Genomic DNA, 17,506 nt, shown 5'->3' with positions numbered 1-17,506 from the left:
GGATTGGAAGCGCAGCATCATTATGAGTTCATCTATGTTTATTCCTGAGGATGTACCAAATAGCTGTTGTCCATGTTCATGTGCTAAATATCGTTAGTGTCTCTTCCCCTGTGTTACCGTGGTGGTAGGACTGCTAATGCAAATGGTTCTCAAATGGAAACTTGACCTTACATGACTTGCACCTAAGTCCATTCAAATCTCTGTCACAAATGTTTTGATACAGCCTAAGGCCGGAGATATTTTCCAGTCGTATGAATCTATGTTTCATACAAGCTAAAATTATTTCACATCAGTGATTGAGAGGAATATCTACTCATCCTGCCAAAGGCTTCAACTTTTGGCCAGTATCTGACGCACAAATACACGTTGGACATGGTTTGTGTTTAGGATGCCTGAGCATCCTTCTGTACATCACATTCAAACATACCAAGTTGGTATAAATTGCCTGACCGTGGGGTGTGCAGAGACACTCAAGCTGGGCTGGTGTTTCAGTTGGGCAAGACCAGCATCTGTCTCAAACAGTCTTTGAAGAAAGCATCTAGCCTGGGTGTTAATTAGCTGCAGCTTACCTCGCTTGCTCACTGATGCCAGTGAGAAGCGGCAGGCTGTCAGCAGATTAATAAAGCTGGATAGTCTGAACACAGCCGCGCTCGTCTAGGCAATTCCCTGCTGCTGGGTATTTCTGCAGGGAGCGGTCTCTGGGGTCGTTTTCAGACACCTTGCTTCTCTGGCTGATGGCTCGCTGACACCGTTGCAAAAGGGAGAAGGCACTGAAGTAACACACTGTCTTTCCTGGGTAAATGAAGCCAATTAAAAGATCTTAAGAAAGCAGGAAAAGCCTTAATATGTTGCAGTTTTATCCTACCTAATTGTAAAAGCTCTTCCTGTCTTGACATAAGTTTATACAGATGTTTTGATGCTTTAGTAGTTTTTCAATAGTCTTTTTTTCTGAACAAAGCCCAGCTTTTCCGAGTAACTGTCCAATGATGAACTGCAATGTTTATGGAAAAAAGAGAGCATCGTGTCTGGTGAATGAAAAAAATCCCATTAGCACATTCCAAAAGCTTATTATTATAATCAATAACAGTTTATTTTTTCCCCTAAAATGTGAGATCGTTCTGCTGAATGGCCTTTTAAATCTTTGATTTCACTTCAGCAGCAATGAAGCAACATTAACCTTTAGACTCTCAGTTTATTTGTGCATAAGTTAAGGATTTCTTAAGGAGAACAATCCTTTTGTCTAACTATTAGAAAGGTTACACAAGCAACAGGATTTTAGGAGCAAACTCAAGAACCTGCAGAAAACCTTACACAATCCCTGGAGAGGGCAGCTGCAGGTTAGCAAGGCCTTGATGTAGGGAGATGCTGCTACTTGCCAAAATCAGGAATTCCTCCGAAAGGGGCTGGCATGTTTTAACCAAAGGGCAGGACCCCTGCACCTGTTAAGCAGCGCTGCACTGGTGGAGCTGGTGGAGGTGTTTGGCAATGTTGAGCGCCGTGGTTAGGCAGAATACCCATCTGCACAAGTAGTGATTCCTGGCATCTTTGCAGCTCATTTCCCAGGTTAGTGTATTTCCAGGCATTTGAAATTTCCTTTCTCTCAATAGCTGCTATCCATCATTATAAAAATGAGCATAACAGACGAAGCAGAATGGCCAGTTTTGCTCTAACTCCATTGACCTCACTGGATTTACATTAGAGAAGACTTTGGGGTAATAAATTTGCATTTGCACAATTACTAGGAACGTGCTGTAATTCCTCCCACCCTGACTGCTATTGATTTCCCCGGTGCTGGAGCAGCGCAATGCAGCCCTGTGCAGCTGCAGCGGTCCAGCTCGGGTGGCAGGAGCAGGGGGACGTGCTGGTCTCGCTGGCACTCTGTCGCAGCAAAGGTGCTGCTTTGACATGGGTGGCTTCTGCTGAAGGCCCACCTCACCCCTTTATCGTTACCTCCTGAAGCACCAGGGAGGAAAGCTTCTGGAGCAGCCTCCTGGCAGGTGCAGGAAGGGTGAAATAGCCTAACAGATAAATCAGTTTTTAAATGGAAATCAGTATGATTATAAATGTCATCACGAGCTCTGTGAAAGCAGAGGGCAGGACTCGAGGATGCTCCTCCTAACTACTAGTCCCGGGTTTCCACATCTATCTTCAAGGGAAAACCAGAAGCCCTTAAGACCATTTTCTTTCCTGCAGCAGGAAGAGGGATTGAGCCAAAATTTGCAAAGGTGCAATGAATGTTATTAGCCTCCTAGGGCATAACAAGCTCGGACAAAAGTTTTTGAAGGAATGGGTGAGCCACAGGAATATTTCATTAATTGTGGCTGGTATTCGGAGAACAGCTGTAAAGATCAGCAGAGGAAGTATTCAATTTGTATGAAGAAAGATGAAAGGATGCTGCCTGCGTGCATGTGTACAACAACCTACAGCTCTCACAGGAATGTGGGCACCTTGAGGAAAACACTTTGGTTAGGGCAATAAATTACTGCTATGTAATTTGACAAAAAAAGACTTAATTAAGTCAGTGGAAATTGGATAGATGTATAGGCAGCCTTAAGACACAAGCCACGCTTATAGAAACTTTTTTTTTGGAAGCAGATCACCCACCTGCCTCTTCCTTATGAAATGAGAGATCTTAAAGATCACTGAAGAGGAGGGAATCAAGAGCAACACATTTGTTAGCAAGTCATAAATTTGCAGGGAGAAAGCGAGGGGAGCAGAAAAAGAATGAACTTGAATTTCACAAGGGCAAGAGGCACTCTCGAACCCCAGCAGTTGCTCGGCTCATGGCAGAGAGCCATCAACCCGGAGATGCAAAGTTGCAAAGCAGCATCTGACAATGAAGTTCACAAGTCGTTAACCAGCAATGTAAAGATGTGCTCGACAGGCTGCAAGTTAAACGACCTCCCAGGTTTAACACTTAGTCAAATATACCAGAGAAACTTCTGAAGAGAGTACTTGGGCAAAAGGAAATGAACAATAAACCCTATGACGGAATTCAGTCCTCCTGGGAACTTTTATTATTTTTTTGGTTAAATTTCTCTGTATTATTATTTCTCTGTGTATAGCATGGATGAAAGATCCTGGGTGAACTGAAATCCTCTGCCCATTCTCAGAAGACTGAAGTTAGAGAACGTTTCAAAGCAAGGTTGCTTATCCTGGTAAACATAAAATCTTCATCTGATCTGAAACAAAAGGTGTCCTTTCATGTTTGAGCCACTCGGCTTTTTTAAAAACCCTTTAAAATACTTTAAATTTGCCTTTTTTTTCTTTAAGATTTGACTTCTATTTCAAGCACATTAAAATTCTCCCCTCCACTCCTTTTTAGTCAAAACTCTTCACTGAATTCTTCAGTTTATAAATAGTTTTGGTCCCTCTAAACCATCATTTTTATGACTTTCTTATTTCTGGAAAAAAGGCGCTGCTATTATTAGTCACCTACAGTCTTCAAGATATTACCCAAAGTATTGTCAACAACTTCTGTTCCACTGTTACTGGGAGGGCACCCTATTAAATGGATGTTTTTTTCTTTGACCGGTCACTTCAGACAGGTTTCTCAACCCACAGTTGTGCAATCAGTTAGCATGTTATTTTGAGGTTGAAAATATCCTTAGGGGAAATTTCCAGTTTGTTCTCACATGGTTGTGGTGCTCCACAGTCAGGAAAAAGTCGTGTACCTGGTGCTACAGTATAACATGGGGAATTTAATGTTTCTGATGCAAACATGGGTTTATGGGGAGGGAGCTGTTTGGACAAGAGCTATGGCTCCCCGTCACTTTCCAGATGTCTCTCTCTGTAATGTCTGGCTGGTGCCTCCCCTTAGCTCCACTTCCCTGCTCTTACCACACCTGAGATATAATTACAACCTATTTAATCTGTTCTTAAGTCAGGTTTAGAGTATAATTTTTAGCACGTTCAAGATCTAAATAAAAGTTCTCCCTTGCAGTGGGTGATAATAGAAAAGGTAACAGAACACAAATATCTCCTAGCAAGCCAGTTAAATAACTTGCAATGTGGACTTCCTCGTGAGGATAAATATGGGGCTGCAGCTCTTCCCTTCCCCATGAACGCTCTGCTCTGCTGGTGAAAAGAGGTTTCCTTAAGGTTTTTATCCGGTGAAATCACCTAACCTATCATTTTCAGGCATGGAATTTTTCTGCTCACACATGCTGTCAGTTGTTCCATGGGGTTATTTCTCATGCAAACCAAAATAGTTCCTGATTTAAAATGTTCCTCAACCTGGCTGTTCACATGATAAATGACATACTGGAGTCACATTTGTTAGCACCAGAAGCAAACTCCAAAATAGAACCAGACAATTACTAAACAAACATTCCGTAATTATCTTTTCTTTCCTGACCAGCTGAACGATGAAGAAAGTGGCAGTGTGTGGAGCTAGTGATTAGAGCTGGTCATTTAGGCAAGAAAAAATATCGGATTCAAGTGTATTTCATCAATCAGAGTGTGGAGGGAGCTGGTTTCAGCCGATGGGACCAATATTGTGGTGGATGTTGATTGTTTTCCTGGTGTTGACACCCACTGACTTCCCTTTTTAAACTTTTAATCTGTCTCCTGCATCACTTCATGCAACCTTCTCTGGCTTATTTTCTTCTGTCTTGCATTGATAATTCTACTGCTTTTAGGCATACCCTTGAACTTCAGCCATTACCAACACCTTGATATACATCTTTGGACATGTCACACTGTATATCACATTATACATGTTTGAATACTACACGGAGGCATTGGCAAGTAGGCATGTCCTCATAAGAACTGCAAGAGTCTTTTACAGACCTTTTTAGTCCTTCTTTGGAGCTCATTAGTCCATTATCTGGCAACATAACAGTCTTATTCTGAGGCACACCATTATTTCAATTACAGAATGATCATAATTAGGCTCTCTGCTCATTAGGACTTCATTGCTTAGTCTACAGATGGGAACCTGTATAAATCTTAATTAAAAGAAAAAAATCACTTGTTGTTTAAACATGAGTTTAACCTTAAATATTATCCTATAAATTAAGGACAAGCTTAAGTGCTCTTTTACATATAGTGAGGGTAACACCTAGTTGATTACTTGCCCAGGCAAAATAAATGTTCCAGATGTTCGAGGCAACAGAGACTCAGAGATGTTGTGTCTCCTTGTGAAAGAATTTGTGTGTTTCGGATTCTAAGTGACTCTGAGCAGACACCTCTGCTGTGTGTATCTCAGGTCCAGTCCCCAAGGGCCATGGCTACCTCAGAAATGTTGGCTCTAGAAGTATTTGTTGGTGATGCGTGTGAGGAGCGCACAGCGAGGAGGGCTCGGGGGAGTTCCTTCATGATGCACTGGTGGCTGAGCAGCATCAGGGTCCCTTCTGCAGGCTGGTAAAGCCGGGTCCTGCCTGGTGGTAGAGGGGCAGGGAGTTTGGTTTCTTAATATGCCATTGTGGCAAACATTTCATTTGTTGAATGAAGAATCAGTTCCTTTCAATGTGAAGCGCAAGTTGTCCCAAGGAATATTCTGAAGGGAAGAGTCTGAAGTTTAAGGATTATTTGTTCTAAATATTCAGCATGTGTTTACGAACAATGAGGCACAGCCAAAAATCCAACAACTGCAATGCAGGGTGAAGTTTTGTCATTCCTGAAAATGTGTATGCAGATATTATCATTCGTTTAACTCCTGATGGGCTCTAACAAGGGAGTGTTTGACATCATGAAGTTTTGCTGCTCCTTGGAACAGGGTCTCTGGAACAAGCATCGCCCAAGTCCTCGCTGGGGTTTGTTCTAGGTTGTGAACACCCAAGCAAGGTGGATTGCTAGAGACTTGCCTAAAGCAGCAGCATGTGCACCCAGCGTAGCAGAGCTGGTGCGTCCCGCAGGCGTCCTCACATGCCTGCCTGCAGATCAAAGGCGCTGTTGCAAGTCCCCAGGGAGCAGCTCTCTGTTTTTCTCTCCTGCTGTAGCCAGGTGTGCTTCTACTTCTGGAAGTAGCTAGTAGAAAGGGCATGTGTTTTCCTTATTGCTGGTAGCATCTGTCATCCCTTCCCGAAACAACTCTCCAGGCGTGAGCTAGATAAAATTTGATGGCACTATGGATAAAATCAGCTACTGCTAGTTTCTGTAACAAAATAAGGAACACCCAGCCTTGCATTTAACACAAGAAAGAAGGTTTAACATGCAGAGAAAAAACTCATGAGAAATCTGTTTTCCTCTTTCTGTTAACCTTTAAGATTAGCCTTGAGAAATATGGAAGGTCTGTCCTTTCCTCCTCCCATCGTTGTGTTTTGTACAGTGTCCGGGGCTTTACTTGGTAAAGTGCTATCGGGCAAAGACAGCTCTATCTTATGTTGCCTTGTAATAAGGAGTGGATTAAGGATACAAGCACAGCTACTTCATCACCGTGACCTAATGACATTCAGCAAATACGAGTGCTTTGAACTGCTTTGATCCCAAGAGCAGGAGGAGCAATGACTGATTAAATCTTCAGTGTTTAAGATCAGAAATAAAGTCAGGGGGACACTGCAAAAGGCCAGGAAAACTGCAGGAAATATTGACTGAAAGTCACTTCAAGTGTTAGGGAGCATCTCGTCCTCCCAGACTCAAGGAAAATATTTATTTTTTTTAATAATTATTTTTTTTATAATGTTTTATAATGTTTTTTTAATCAATCAGTAACATCAAACTCATTCTGCTGGTAGACTTTATTCTGGTCTTCCCAATTTTTATATGCTCAACAGATTATGCCATATCAGATCAAATATTATTGCTCAAGGACCCGTGCCTTGTGGTTTGAAGATGCAACATGCAAGTGGAAGTGCTGGGGCAGAAGTGGAACTGCCTGTGTCCGCTATTGCTGATGGTGAGAGCAGGGACTGGCAGGAGCAAGCAGAGCTGCTGGCTCATGGCCCTCCTGCCCAGTTGTCAGACACACCAGTATGCCTGGGAGAACTGGGAATTTTTTGGCTTTGAAGATGAATCAGAAAAGTGGAAGTACTGGTCTAAGACTACTTAAAATCAAATTTGAAGGGTTTTGCCTTTTTACTAGTGAGTACCCTCCACCTCCATTTCATGCTGAACCACTCCCAGTGCAAGAAGTTGTTGAATTGGTCAGGTCTTAAGAATGGTGTTATAAAATTAAAACTTATGAAATTGCAACTATAAAAATAAATCAGCTTTTTTATTTCCTTATTTTTTGAAAATATTTGTTTTGTTATTTTTTTAAACAAAATTATTGAATATGGCCCATGCTAATTGAGGGTGTTTTTTTGCCAAAAATTATAGTCTTAGTAAAAACCAGAAAATTCTGTCTATCCCTGCATACAAATGATTGTTTTCAGCTGTGATTTTCTAACTCCCAAGGGAAATAATGAGTAAAGAAGAGCTCTTCATAATGCATGTGTATATGTGTGTATGTCTGTATATAGATATTATATTGCTTATTTATTATTTATGTCACAGGAGCTTATTCAAAACGTCGCTCTATCTTTTTCTTTGAAAATACTCATCTAGAAAAATTACTGACCTGTCTCTTTGGCTTGTCTCTTTCAGTGACAGCTCAGGTCCCTTTCTGTGACCCCACGGTGGGCTTCAGTGCAATGTCCCAGGCTGTGCCATGCATGGGCTGGGAGCTGGAGAACCTGGTTCATTCTCATCGTTCCAGTTGCTGGTACATCTGAGACGTGCTGTATGACACCAGATAAGTCGTTTCATTCCTTGTGTTGGCTCTAGCCCTCCCCTGGAGTGATAGCAGCGAGGAGAGGCACTCAGACACACGTGGGATGCAGCCCACAGCCCCGTGGAGGCAGACCCGCCTGTGTGCTGCCCCGAGGAAAGCCTCCATCACGCCCTGGTGAGCCAGGACCTGAGATTTCAGCATCCTGCTGGCAAAGCCAGTCTTCTGAGGTAGCAAGACACGGTGGGCTCTTTTGATTAAAAATAGGTCAAGATTTAATTGAAATGAAGATACGTTTTTGGATGTGCAGAAATACGAACCAGCATTGAACCTTCTTTTTTTCCCCCATTTGATGCTCATTATTTGAAAGATTTCTTGGTTTCTGGAGTCGATGGTGACCCAATAATGTAATAAAGCTCTTCCCTCACTGCCCTCTCCCCAAAAAATTTCCTGAAGTTTTATTCATCATTTCACACATCACTAAGTAAACATCCCCCTGCCCCTCACTGGCCTGATGGAGACTTACTGCGGAAAGCAGAAGGATCATGATATGAAATGCAACACAGAGGCTCAGGCAATTTCGGTATCCTTGCTGTATCTCTGCCAGGAGCCTGGAAAGCAGTTCAATTTCAAGCGTAATGAGACTAATTTGCGAGTCACTTTTATTGAATCTTTTGTGATTTTGCTGTTCTAACAATTACAAATCTTGACTAATAAACTGTGTTATTATATGTAATAGGGAACATTTCCATGTCTTTGTGTGCAGTGTGGCTGGAGAGGGTAGACTTCAGCTTGATTTTTAAAGTATTTTCTGATTAGATGACCAGGCATTTGTGTTCAAGCCTGTTTGGTGGAGGTTACCAATCATGGCTCCTTAGCAACTGAAGTAATGTTAAATTAAATTAATAAATGATGCTCTAAAAAAAAAGAAGAACTCCAGCAGAGAGATTAATTTGTGATGCCCTTTTAGGAAAGATTTACGGGATGTGATGTGCATTTGCTATCTGCCAAGTGCAATTCTTCATCACCTGAGTACACAAGCTTTGCGAAACTGTTTTCTGATGAAGTGTAAAGTTGGATCTACTCACCCTTCCCAGCTGGTGAGGAAAAATCTACCCCTTTGTTAAACCTCTTCTTCTCACCCTGGCTGCAGCCCTGGGGAGTCCTGGCCAGCCTGGGAGATGGCAAAGATGTCACACAGTGAGGTGATGCTGTGCCTACCTTTCCGAGCCCACCCTGGGAGCCTGCCTTTATACACCTGGAGAAGAGGATCAATGCTCTGGCCAACACAAGGCTGCAGGTGCTTTTTCTGGGCTGAGCTCCCCAACCACTTCCATGGCTTTCCTCTGGACTGTCCTGACATGTGCCACTGCCCTGCCATGAATTCCAGCTCCTTCACAGTGAAGTCACTAGTAAAAAGCTGCTTGTTTTATACCCTCCAGTTCCCTTTTCCTTTTCACTGATTGTTTTATATTGCAGGCAGTCCTTCTGACATGTGCACTTAATCAGTTTGTGACAGCAAGATGGGTCAATGGGCGAGCTCTGAATAAACAGTAAGAGCCCTAAATTGGAAGTAGGGATTGCTCTGCTGAGCACAGTTCTGGTGTCCTGGCTCCCACTACAGCCAGAAGAAAGTAAGAGAGTAGTTATGAGTTGTGTTTCTTTTGCACCTCTGTTAGTGTGAATCTAGTTTATGCATCAAAACGGAAAGGCTTTCAGAAAAATACTTCATTGTTCTGCAAATTCTCCTTTTCCATGGTGATGTCCAATTTCTTTCTGAATTGTGCTTGGCTCTTGTCCTCAGTAATTTCCAGCAGCCTTGTATTTCATGGGGCATTTATATACTGGCTGCAAAGTCTTTTGATGGGCTTTGAATGGTTGGATTAAAGGATTTAACACCCATGAACTACCTGACAGTTGTCTGCCAGTGCCTTCTAGCTTCATTTCCTTCTGTTGTTGCTATCAAGCAAATTCTTGCCCAGAGAACATTTCCAATTTGCCTTGATGGTGGCAGTGATTCCCAAAGTATCTTCAGGCTCTTCATCTTTGATAAAGACTGAAACAACAGTCCCAGGCTGGCCTCCATCCATGGGATTGCACAGTCTTGGACTATGCCACAATACTTTCCCCTGAAGCCAAAGACATTAGAGATGGAAGCAGCCACCTCCAGGTTAGTTATTCCATCTCCAAGTGAACTAGTCCATCCTTAGGTTAAATGGTCCACCTGCTTTCCCAGACAACATAGAGCTGAACTTTGTAACATGTTCTCCACTTGCCTTCTTAACAGGTTTTATAGGAGGATTTATCCCTGCTTCTTATTCTGCAAGTGTAACCCATAGACTAATGAACAGGTCATTTGCTTTCAATAGTCACCTCTTGCCTCTTATGACAGTCCTCTGTGATCTCTACCTGCTATGAACAATGACTTACATTTTCCAGTATCTGTGCAGAGTAATAGATGCCCATGGAGTCTACGCAGCCAAAACCTTCTTTCTGGTTTGTAAACATGGTCTTTCCAGCATTATTTGCCCAGCAGCCTGCAAAATGCCAGACAATGGGTCATCAAAGAAGTACAGGAAGTCCAGCTGACCCATTGATTTTAGTGGAGTGGATCTGTTTCAGTGCAATGTTCCTACTGTTCTGTTGATTTTCAGAAAATGACATAAAAGTATTCCTAGATTTCTTCTGAGCCCCAAGAGAATAGGTGTTTTGTTGTGGAGCAGAGAAGAGTTTATGGCTCCCACTCTTAATTTCACCACCCGTGAATTCTGTTGTAACATTTTAGATATAGCATTGCGTTTCGCTTGCTCCATGCTGTCCTCAAGCTCTTCAGGCAGACAGCAGCTCTATCACAACTGGGTGCGATGCTGGAACTTACCTTCCTTCAAGGAAGATGGTTTCCAAGTAAAAGTATACTTGGGGTAATTCTAGATTTATTGAATCAAATCTTTAACCTCAAGAGGTAACATGTGCTATATTTTATATAGAAAACAATTTTCCCTGCCAGATGAAATCTTAGGGCAGAGTGTCTCTTATTTTATGTAGCTGCTTGGGCATTTCTCTGTCTTGGGATTAATGGTGATGGTGTAATTTACATTCTGTAACAACTTGAGACAGATGGATTTAGAGTTATCAGTCTAGCCACATACAAGCAGCTTTGCTTTAATTTAATTTAGTGCTGAGGAAAGGAAGAACTGGATGAAAGAAAGCCCTTGTTCACCTGCCTTGAAAATAAAGGTCCAGCTGAGGCAGGACCAGCACACTTCACCTCTATTGCCAGTGCAAGCAGTAACTGCAGGTGGGATGGCAGAAGAATGACGTCTGGGCATGCTGTCACAGCCTGCACAGAGCCGGAGGGAGGTTTGCTGCCTTGTGGTGCCCATCCCAGGGCTTGAGCTGAATGGCAAAGACATGTAAAGCAGTCCAAGGGCAGCTTTTAGCCCACCTGGCGAGTCCATACCTGAGGTACATTCGTTTGCATCACCTAATCTCCTAAAGAAACAGGGCAGCATGATCATATGACTGATGGACTGATGTCCAGCCATCGCATTCCTGTGGTTCCACAAACTGCTGACCATTTTTAGTCTGATTTGAATCATCTCAGATCAACTCAAACATAACAGTGACTTCCTACAAGTTTAGGAAAAATAGCTGACCAGTAGAAAAGGGAGAAGTGTTAATGCTCCTCTGAGGAGGAGAACACGTCAAATACGACAACGATGGGACAATATGAGTCTGGGGCTGTTAAGCTGAGACCTCAAGTGGGAAAGGACCATCTCCCTAACCAGGACTGGCTTCTGAGCTTTACCCAGTGCAGCAGAAATGCCAATCTCCCTGCTGCCTCACTCAAAGCCTGGCCACCCTCTCTTTTTTCTCACTGTGTTGGCAGGAGATTTGCGAGTACATCACCATGTGCCATTTCAAGCTTCATTTGAATAAGCGTCCCATATAATAGACTTTTATAGCTCTCTTTCTGTGAATTTTAAATTAACACAACTAATTAAAATGTTCCAAAGTTTTATGTAAATAACTAATTAGCATTTGAGAAAGAATAGTAAATTCACAGATGGTTGTGCTCCATTCAGGGCCCACTGTTGGGCCTCTGGTACATCATCCTCACTGGCAGGAGCAGATCATTCCAAGGATATCCCAGCACCATCCGCCCTGCCTGCAGGCAGTGGGAAATCTGCGTCTTGCAGAATTAGGCCCATTCTTTCTGTCCCTGACACCAGAGCTTGAAAGAGTATGGGAGCGTGGATGAGAACCTCAAGGAAGATGAGGTCTGTGGACAGGAGATGAGGTGCGTGTCTGAGCTGTGATTTTCATTGTTGATACTGGTGTTCCTCTGTTGCCTCAAGGGTGTTCCTCTAGAAAGCTTTCCCCAGGTGTACGTTTTAGGTGTGCAAGCTGTGATACTTAACACAGTACAGCTGAACCTCAGCAATCCTGGGTCCAGCCGCAGAGCTGCCACCAAGTCCCTGGAAGACTCTGTTCAGTCATTCAAACACGGTGCCCAAAGATCCCAAGAGGCAATATAAGATAAGCATTTTCTTCTTCTCTCATAGGATTGGGGCTAATTGATGTCTGTAGCATGCTGGAGAGACTCGGGAGAAGTGGTGCAGGAAGAATACCTTGAAAGAATGGGGAGGTCTAAAAAATAGATCCATATCTAATGCTGATTGCTGTCCAAGTGGAATTCAGAAGAATGTGACTTCTCCGACATCCAGACTCTCATATGTATCAGGAGTCTTACATTTATACAGCCCCTAGCACATCTACGTGCTGTTACAGCACAAAAAAAAACCAAAAACAACAACAACAACAACAAAAAAAACCCAACTGCAAATACAAGGAAGGAGTTTACAAAAGTAGCCAGTCAGAGCTTGTTTGCTCTAGAAGAGAGAGATTTTCATCAGAGCAAAGTGGGGAGAGATGGTATTCCCCTCCTGTTGATTAGGTCCTACCTAACCACCCTCACCTGTTTTAAGGGCAGCTCTGAGTGTTTGCACCTTTTGCTTCCAGAGCTGCAAAGGCCTGTGGGAGACGGGGGATTATAAAAACATGCTTCAGGGCAAGCTAGGGCTTTCTGGTGAGTTTCAGTTAGATCTCTAAGGAGGAGAAGATGAGCTTGGGAAGATTCATATTTCTGGAAAGATGCTGCTTGGCTCGAGGGAAATTGAGGGAGCAGAAGCAGGAGTCAGTGGGGAAATCAAAGGGTGAGTTTTTAAGGGACAGGTTAAAAGAAAGAAGTGTGGAGAGCCTTGCTGTTTGAAGGTGTTGAATTTAAAAACATGAGTGTGTTCTTCAGACATAGTACCAGGGGAAGATCTAAAACTGGGAGATTAAGTGAAACAGTAAAGCTGGTGGGGGATTTGCAAGTTGAGGGAGAGAAAGAGCTATGTGAAGCATGCCTCTTGCATGGCCTTATTTGCAATCCCTGCCTGCCCTGGAAGAATCCCCCATTTCTCTCTCCGTCTGTTTATACATGCAGCAAACTCCTGGAGAACAGGGAGGAAGATGTGTGCTCTCCATCTGGTCTTCCAGCCAGCATTTCTCACCCTGGAGAGGAGATGAGCTGAGCTGAGTGGCTGGAGGGCAGCCTGGCCATGCTACGGGGCTCTGGAGGCTGATGTGGAGGGGAAGCAAACCCAGAGGAGCCTCATCATCTCATCCCTACCCTGATCCCACCGACACTGCTGCAGCATTCTTGGGGAGCACAAGGCAGGTGGGTACGCAGCATCTCACCCCAAGCATCAGCTCACTATGTTCCCAGGCAGAGCATTCGCATTTTTACCTGTCATGAGAGGAATGTTAGAGCTGCCTGCTGTTGCTGTGCTTGTTGAATCCATAAGTGCTGTTGTAAGCCCTCCCTAATTCTGAGTGCACAGGCATTTGGCTGCAGCCTGTCCTGAGCTGACTCTGCCTGCAAGAAATAAGGGTCTGAAAGCACAGCTCTTCCCTACCTGGAGCCCAGGTGGGCTGGGGGTGCTTGGCAGGGGACAGGCTGGGCCTGAGGCCCCCAATAATTAAAAAAAAACCCATAAAGGGCAACCGGCAAGAGTACAAGATGTGAGGTAAGGCTATAAGCAATCAGCTGTGGCAACAGTCAGATATTCCAAACAGATATTTGGAAAATCTGGGGAAGCCTTAGGCTGAAATGCAAGCAGATGTCTTCACTTAAGGGCACAGCACAGGGAGCCTTTGGAGTCTGGGTGTTGCAGGAGATACCAAGAGACATGCCTGTGCCCATGTGGCCCCTCTTGCAGAGCTAACCCTCAGACTGAGGGGGTTTCTTGGCTAAGTAGTACATGTACCAGCTGATAATGACTGGCAGCGCAATGTATTTCAGCATTCATTGCTAAGTGGTTCTGCCTGGAAAATTGACTTGAAAATGTGTTTCAGGATGTGCCAGATATTCTCATGTTAATTTCTCAGCCAAAATCTCCCATGTGGTGTCCAATGTGATATCAGTAACTCAAAGGCAGGGGAAAATGAGGCCTCTATCTGCTTTCAAGCAATTTATTCTCCTTTTGTCTTTGTACATCCAGCAGCAAAGTAAATCACAGGGCTTAAAATACAAAAGACATTTAATTTTCTAACTAATTTCTTAGCTCCTGGCAACAGAGCAACAAAAAAAAAGAAGAGAAATTAAGAAAAAGTATTAAAACCCAAATATAATTTCTAATTATTAAAATACAAATACAATTTTAACTGATTAAAAGTAAGAGGACCTGTTTGAGCACAAGGAAACAGCAGCAGGCTTCAGGATTCAAGTAGCTGTAATCAGCTTCAATTTCATACTGAAAAACCAAAGGGGAAAATTTCTGCTGGTGACTAATTTGACTGTATTTATGGTATACTTCATCTTTCTCTTTATTCAAGCTGCTTTTAATTTTATCAGCTTTACCCTTAATTCTGCTTTTCTGTTACTCAAGTCTCGAGGGTTATCCAGCCCTTTGAACTGATTTCTGACGTGCTCTGTGGGAGGTACAGTGCCTATCTGGAGAGCTTGTGAGATGAAAGTCTTACACCTTTTTCCAGGTGGGCTGGAAGTTTGTGGCTACGGGGGAAGTCAGTGACAGAGCTGGCAATTATCTCAAGTCCTGATGTCCAAGCCAGAAATAAGAGAAGCCAAACTACCAATTATTCCTCAGGTGCAGTAGATCTTAAAATGTAATTCTGAGCTCTGAATTCTGCTGTAAAACCAAACAACTGCTAGGCTTAGCCCAAATCCTGTTATTTTGGCACTGTTTTTTTTAGGATCCAACTTAAGTTTTCAAAACAAAACTTGACTTTGAGGAAAAAAAAAAGAAAAAAAAAAACAACAAACAAACCACTTCTCTAAATTCTTTCAGCTTTCCATTGTCCCACCACAGCACAGCACTCTGTAAAACACTGTGCACTGTTTTCTGTTTTTAATGGTGAGTGAGAGCTGAGTCAGTACCAAAGTTGTAGGCTTACACAAGACACTTGCTGGAAAGGTGCACTTCTCAAAGCTGCTTCCCACTGTGAATTCCAGAGCAGGAAAGCTCCTGCCTAGATCCTTTCATGTACAATATTTTAGTTGCTGCAGTATTTATTTCAGGTGTTCATTGTAAAGTTGGAACAGGGGTATTTGGACAATTCACAGCACTTTCCCACAGCAGTTCAGTGGACTGTATGCTTTGGATAGTTTTAATGTTCTGACTTCCCATGGATGTGTGATTTAAGGATTTGAGGACTCCATGAACACCTATGTATTGAAGACAGTTTTCTGCAGTTCTCAGTCTGGGATATGCACACACATATACGAGAAATCCCTTTTACAAATAACTAAGCTAAAAGGAGGTTCCTTTTCCTTTAGCTCTCTGCGAGGCAAAAGACTTCACTGACCCCACTCTTTGCTGGATTTTCCCTACTGACACACCAAGACAAACAAAAGGGCTCTCTGGACCCTCTGAAACAGCAGAGGTAGCTGCAGTTGCCTCAGATCTGAGGGTGACCTGTGAAGCCTTGCTCCTGGCGAGGATGCAGCAGAACAATGTCATCCTTGTTTGCACTCATTTAAATCAGTGCCCAGAGTCTTTCCTTCCCCCTGTGCAGCACGTCCCTCGCACAGGCTCACAAAGGGCCGTATTCATCAGTGAGCAGCAACTAGTTATAATCCTTTTGAAAGACAACGGGCTGTGCCAGCTCTATCAGGGCTTGTCTTAAAGAGTTCATCCTTCCTTGCTCACGCAAGCCTGGGGCTGGCTTGGCTGACTCCTGTGCATGCAGATGGGTTTGTGGGTCTAAGGACCAACTGGGGTGGGTTCCATAGGGTGGGAAAGGACTCCATGGGTCAGCAAGTCCTGCTGAAGTGGTTACATCGCCTGTGGGAGCCCGATGACTTCCATCCTGGGAGCTGTTTGGTTTCATGCCCGCACTCCTCCCACGGACAAGCTGCTGCATCAACCTTGCTGCTCCGGATGGGATGAACCTTCTTTGCATTTCCAGCCTCAATTTATTCATGGCCAGTTTGCTCCCATTTGTTCCCATGCCAGCACCGGCCATTAGCTTAAATAGCTCTCCCTGGCGCTGGATTGATTCATCTCAGTGTGTAGGGAGCAAGCAGCTCCCTGCAGCTTTCATTTCCTGAGGACAAGACCGAAGCTTCTTTAGTTCTCTTGCAGAGAGGCAATGCTCAATCCTCAGTCCTCCCTGTTACCCTGCTCCTCTCTTGGGCTAAACTGAATTTACCTGCTGTGAGCCTTCCCAGGACAGGCCAGGAGGGATGATTGTGGCAGGGATGATCACAGCCTGGCTGAGCCCAGACACCCAGGATGCAGCTGCAAGAACAAAGACTGAGCCAGCCACAGCAGTGAAATCGAGTAGGGAGGGGAGAGCTCCCAGCAGGCTTGGGCTGGAGGAAAAATTGATTGTGGTGGTGATGTGAAAACACTGCGACATAAAAAAGCCAACACACGCTTAATTAACTCTTGTCCGTCTACCGTAATTTAGAGAGCAGACTGCTCTGCCTTTCCTCATCTCCCTTCAACAGCACATCTCTGTGTTCTCTGTCCTGTCCTGTGTCCTTCCCTGTGTCTGTCCCACCTCTCCTCCTGCCACTGTCCCTTCTTGTTTTCTTTCTGGAAAAGTCTTTCACAGTCCTATTGTGGACTGTACTGGGAGGCTGGTCAGAGCTTAACAAGGTGATTGCTTTCCCAAAAGTCATCCCCAGCAGCCACCAAATACTCTGAAGGCAGCTAAGGAAGAGCTGTAAACAGGTTTAAACTGCTACCTGTGCTTATGAGCTGCCAGGGGCTCTGTGCAGGCTCTTGTTTGCCAGTAAATTCCTTCCCACTCTCACCAGAATCCAGAGGTCCCCAGGGTGTTCCCTGAAACTTTGGCTCAAACCAAAAGCATGACTGAAAATTATTGCATCACACTCAAGCAAGCAAAGGCCATCTCTTCTAGAAGCCATACATACAAGACTGAGCTCAGCTCCTGGGATCAGACCCCTAATCCAAACTTGGCCCCATCAGACTTGACAAGTTAAATCAGCTTCTCCCAAATTCATCCTGTCTCCCAGTCTTGCATCCCCTCTCATGAAGCCCAGCGAGAGCCAGCCCCCAGTGGAGGCAGTTTCTGTGGCAACTCTAAAAGTCACTCTTTGGATGAGCCTGGAACTGCACATCTTCTTCCCATCGAAAGGACCAGGCACTTTAAGCAAAGAGATAATGGACAATCATAAATTGCTGTATGTTCCAGTAGTCCCTGTTGCTGCCGGGGAGATGCATTTGTCACCTAGCAACGACATAAGGTGACGAGGAAATAGCAGATTTGTAATCTAATGGCCATGAGTTAACATCTATCAGAGAGCAGCCTCCCAAGTAC

Source organism: Nyctibius grandis, chromosome 8, assembly GCF_013368605.1.
Source record: "Nyctibius grandis isolate bNycGra1 chromosome 8, bNycGra1.pri, whole genome shotgun sequence".
NCBI lineage: Eukaryota > Metazoa > Chordata > Aves > Nyctibiiformes > Nyctibiidae > Nyctibius > Nyctibius grandis.
This window is presented reverse-complemented; position numbering follows the sequence as displayed.